Raw genomic sequence first — 5,697 nt, 5'->3', positions numbered from 1 at the left:
CAGACCGATGAGCTTTGTAAAAATCGACGCGTTTCAGAAAGGCGGGGCATAGAGGAGAAACAATAATGTACAGTGTGTGGAAAATAATGTGATTTTTGAACCGTAAACCGCAAACACATTTCATTACACCAAATACACAAAATAATGTTCTTTTTTAGCAATGTCATATGACCCCTTTAAAGGGACAAACAATTTCATTCAAATGATCCTAAGATAACAGCTGTCTAAAAGCATAGATTAGAAGTGCAATTTCAGTATATTCAGGCTTCCGCAAAAAAAAGAAAACAACATTATATGTGTTTTCAAACCCATAGGATTCTCACTGTAATTTTTTCTTGCCACTCTTCACCATAGTGAACGAGAAAAGTGGATGTCGGATTCAGGTAATGGTAGTAGTAGTAGTCATTTATTTTTATTGTCATGTCAGCATCTAAGACTATCTTCATGGCAAAAACTGAGTTGGAATTATACAAGAGTTGCATAAACTCAAAATAAAAACCAAATAAACACAAAAATACAGCAGTTAAAATTATGCAAGATTTTTTAAATTAACATATGATAAAAAATCTAAAATCTCTTCTGGTAAAATCTTGGATGTCGAACTCAAAAAAATGCCCCAAAAAGCAGTCCTAGTGAACTGAATCAACTGATTCATTGAAAAGATCCAACTCAAAGAATGATTCTTTAACAATCTACTGGAGAAGATTATCACCAGCAAATAACTTTTTAGTGTTCCTCAGACAGTTTTTTTTAATGTTTAATTTAAAAGACTTGGAATATAGTGCACAAGGACCACTTTTATAATACTTTTTTTTAGTCATTGTGGATCTTGACAGTCTTGAAGTCCTTATTCACTTCTATTATACGTGACCCTGGACCACAAAACCAGTCTTGGGTATATTTTTAGCAATAGTCAAAAAAACATTGTATGGGTCAAAATGATCGATTTTTCTTTTATGCCAAAAATCATTAGGATATTAAGTAAAGATCATGTTCCATGAAGATATTTTGTATATTTCCTACCGTAAATATATAAAAACGTAATTTTTGATTAGTAATATGCATTGCTAAGAACTTTACAACTTTAAAGGCGATTTTCTCAGTATTTTGATTTTTTTGCACCCTCAGATTCCAGATTTTCAAATAGTTGTATCTCAGCCAAATATAGTCCCATCATAACAAACCATACATCAATGGAAAGCTTATTTATTCAGCTTTTAGATGATGCATAAATCTCAATTTTAAAAAAAATGACCCTTAAGACTGGTTTTGTGGTCCTTGGTCACATATTGAAAAGAGTGGCTAGAATATTCTTCAAAATATATTTTTGTGTTCCACGGAAGTGAAATCGAAAAAAAATTACTATGTTTGTCCACCAACCAGCATAACCAGCCTAAACAAGCATGGAAATTCATGCAGGTCTTTGCATCAGGGTAATAAAAATTCTTTGCATTTCCAAGCTCTCTCTCATATTCCATAGAGTCTTTTAGATGCATAGAAGGACGAATGCATGCTGGGAAACAGCGAGTGGCACTAAGGATGTGGGCCTCTTCAGAAAATCGCAAATCACGGCACACACACACACAAACTAAATCAGCAGAGATGACAGAAACAGAACACCCATACCTCTCACAAAATAAATAGGCGTAAATGTTCTCAAACATAATATTTGGATGAGGCCAAATGGCTTGTAAAGACAGGAAATCTCATTTTCCACCCTGGCACGTAGCCTCATGGATTTCCTATCACAGCCCTGTCTAACCTGTCCGTCCTTTGTTTGCACCAGGTGAAGTTTGATGGAAGACAAAGACACGGACAAAAAAAGCTAATGAAAACCATCTTTTATGGCTTTTAAAGGAATACTTCACTCACAAATGAAACAGTGTCATTTTTCATGACTTCAGAACAGTGCACAAGTTGTATGGACCACTTGTATGATACTTTTGCATCCCTTTTGAAGCTTGAAAGGTCATGAGTGTGAGTAAATGATAACAGAAGGGTCATTTTTAGATGAACGGTCCCTTTAAATATATTACTTTTGAAAGCTCTGACAACAATGACAGATAAACCATGGCAGACAGAGTCTGATGCTTTCAAATCAACAATGCATGCTCTATTTTCTGATATTATCAACAGACATATGGAGCCGACTCACTTTGACTGGCTTGGCAAGACCGTTTTGCAGAAGCCGAGAAGTTAAACAAGGAAATTTTCATCACTTTGCTTTGATATTTTGAGTACGATCACAAACCATACACTTGTGGCGAACAAGTTTCAGGATTTAACGAGTGCGTCATTGCTGTAGACACAACAAATGCTACAAGGAATAAGTCATCATTGCTCCGCAGAGAGCCTGCTGGGAGCTGACAGAGACGGTGAGAGTCCGCAGGGTGTATGTCGATGAGAGATGGAAAAGAGAAAAATTGTGTGATGGCTGAATATCAGCTTCCATAGCGAGATGAGTGAGTGGCTGCTGCTTTTGGCTGATATGTGTCATATCACATCCAAAAATGATTTTCATCAAATGCTCGACAGACCAAACTGCAGAGTAAAAAAAAAAAAAAAAGCATGAACGGGTGAAGCAGTCCAATAACCAATTATTTCAAAAGACCTGTATTTGCAAAAAAAACAAAAACAAATTGTGGTTGAATGAATGAACCTTTAACATTTACATTTAGTCATTTAGCAGACGCTTTTATCCAAAGCGACTTACAAATGAGGACAATAAAAGCAGTCAAAACTAACAAAAGAGCAACAATATACAAGTGCAAATGACAAGTCTCGGTTAGCCTAACATTTGTATTTAACATACAAACAGAATTTCAACCCAAGGGATCCAGCATCTTTAATTTTCAAGTTTTTGGAAGAAGTCTCTTATGCTCATCAAGACTGCACTTATTTGATAAAAAATACAGTAAAAGCTGAGTACTATTGTGAAATATTTATTATATTTTCAAATAACTATTATATATTTTAATATATTTTCAAACAAAAGCTGAATGTTCAGCAGCCATTTCTTATCATTATCAATGTTGAACACAGTTGTGCTGCTTAATATTTTTGTGGAAACCGTGATCAATTTATTTATTTTTTTTTCAAGATTGTTTGATGAATAGAAAGTCCAAATGATTAGCATTTATTTGAAATAGAAATCTTTTGTAACAATGCAAAAGTCGTTCCTGTCCTTTTGATCAATTTATTGCATCCATGCTGAATAACAGTAATTTAATTAAAAAAGAAAAAGCTTTTGAACATTAGTGTATCACAGTTTTGTCCACTTTAAGGAGTACAATAGCAGGTAAATATCCACAAGGCTAACAGACTAACAAGCAACAAAACTCCCATTTCGATTTCATGTTATTCAAATATTAACCAACAAATTGAATTCTGTTGGACATTGTCATTTGTATGTATACATTCCCAGTTGGTGTCAGTTGTATGTATGAGATCATAAAAATAATTTAATATTATCAATGTTTTATCGAATCTGAATCTGTACAAAGATGTTTTCCGCTTCAGATTTCCTCAACCGATTACAAACAGAATTGAATTCCAGGAGAGAACGCATACGAGGCATCTTTCTTGATTATCTAGAAAATTATTAGGATTTCCCAAGATAACTCAAGTGTGTAGGCTGTAAATGTTTGTTCTGTCGGCACTTTAGAATCGTAACGGTGGCTCATATTCCTTCATCGTTTTATCCTTTTCTCAATTACAGGAAAGCCTGTGAACTCACTGGTTCTCACAGAGAGATTACTGCACATGAGTCGGGCACTATTAGGTTGCTTTCCTGCTCCTGATTTGCATGTCCATGTCGTAAAGCTGTGTTGGGTTGATCTTAAGGTTGATTCCTGTCAAGACAGGTGGGTATTTCAAAAACCTTTGGTTTTTACTAAGGCATGACATAGACATGGCATTACACAATCCTAATGTAGTCGGTCAGAGTCCATATCGTTTAATAAGACTAGATCATGAAGGCTCTTTGATATTAAATGCATGTCTCTAACTCAAGCATCATAAGCTGCTATTTTGCCATTTATTAATCTGTACAGATCATCTAATGTGTCTAATGCACTTCACTAAACATGAATTGTGCCTGCTGATAGCATCATTTATGCAAGCACTTTTGCATTGTTTTTCCCTGATTCACTAAAAGAATTGGCAACTCTAGTAATGACAATTACGGTAAAAAAAAAAACATTTCATGCATGCACAAATCACCATCTCTCAGATCCACGGACCTGCACAGAGTCATCTATATCGACTTTAAAATGCAGATGTAGATGAGTTTGCTTCTTCATTTGAATAGATGAAATAGGAGAAATTTAGCATTAGATCACTTGCTCACCAATGGATCCTCTGCAGTGAATGGGTGCCGTCAGAATAAGAGTCCAAACAGCTGATAAAAGCATCACAATAATCCACAAGTAATCTTCACAACTCCATTAACATCAAGCTAAACGCTGCATGTTTGTAAGAAACAAATCCATAAATAAAGGTGCTTGATCTGTTAAAACACCTTTAATGATTGATTTGTTTCTTACAAACATGCAGCTTTTCACTTCACAAGATATTGGACTGGAGTGGTGTGGATTACTTGTGGATTATTGTGATGTTTTTATCAGCTGTTTGGACTCTCATTCTGACGGCACCCATTCACTGCAGAGGATCCACTGATGAGCAAGTGATCTAATGCTACATTTCTGCAAATCTGTTCTGATGAACTCATCAACATCTTTGATGATCTGAAGGTGAGTACATTTTCAGAAAAGTCCTTTAACTAGTAAAAAAAACATGTTTTTTGAGCTAATATACAGCGTCCAAATACTGCAACTGTTTGGTGAACTCACTAAACTAAATCGCCTGATTTACATGGAAAGGATAGCGCTCATCACTTGTCGCTTTATCATGTCATGCCCAGTTAGGACTAAGTGTATACGTGCAAAACACAGAACTTTCTTAATAAACCTGCCAACCTGTAAATATCTTCTATATCAGATGTTTTCCTCACTAAATTACAGAGGCGCTTGCCTAGTATTTCAGCGCTAAATGACATTCGTAAAACTTTCTATTTGTTCCCTCTACATTTGTCTATATCAACCCCAGTCCAATCCAATGTGTTTCAATAATGGCCCTGTCTCCGACTAGAAAGAAATGAAAATGGGGCACTGAAATCAACGTTTTTCAAACAAACACAATTACAAGGCAATTTGTAAAGTGCTGTGCAAAGTAATATTCAATTGCTCTTCTTCAGAGGTGAGGGCCTTTGCGAGAAGCTTTCCCTCAGCTGTATGATTTGCACCCGTCTCATTGGTAAAAAGCTTTCCTGCACCGTGTGCCAAGAGCGGACATTACCGGTTAAATTACACATCATTTAGGTGAATGGTGTATCTGAACAAGTGGAGATGATGGCTTGGATGAAATCAGACAAACTCGGCTTCTTATTTGAGGTGATTGGTTTATACAACCCTCTGGGGAAAATGGTTTGCTTGGGTAAAAACAAGAACTGGAACAGAACATCGGCAAACATCATTTAAAGAGGCTAAAAATGGTTGTTGTGATTGAATGAGCTAAAAATAAAACAGAGACCATTAGAAAACATTAGGGATGGGTGTAAAACAAAACACTTCTAATGCATTGAGCCATGGTGCTTATGTCGGCGATACAGGTTCAAATCTGGTCACTATTCACTATTCT

The 5,697-nt window shown here is 35.7% G+C and overlaps 1 long non-coding RNA gene across 1 annotated transcript in view; it reads right to left on the bottom strand.

Annotated features, from left to right (window-relative positions):
• Positions 1–5,697, bottom strand: part of LOC107695170 (uncharacterized) — a 71,610-nt gene that overhangs the window by 55,397 nt on the left and 10,516 nt on the right. The window lies entirely within an intron of this gene.

This window comes from Sinocyclocheilus anshuiensis, unplaced genomic scaffold (genome assembly GCF_001515605.1).
Source record: "Sinocyclocheilus anshuiensis isolate Anshui unplaced genomic scaffold, SAMN03320099.WGS_v1.1 scaffold550, whole genome shotgun sequence".
NCBI classification, from domain to species: Eukaryota; Metazoa; Chordata; class Actinopteri; order Cypriniformes; family Cyprinidae; genus Sinocyclocheilus; species Sinocyclocheilus anshuiensis.
Note: the sequence above shows the minus strand (reverse complement) of the source record. Positions and strands in the feature narration are given on the sequence as shown.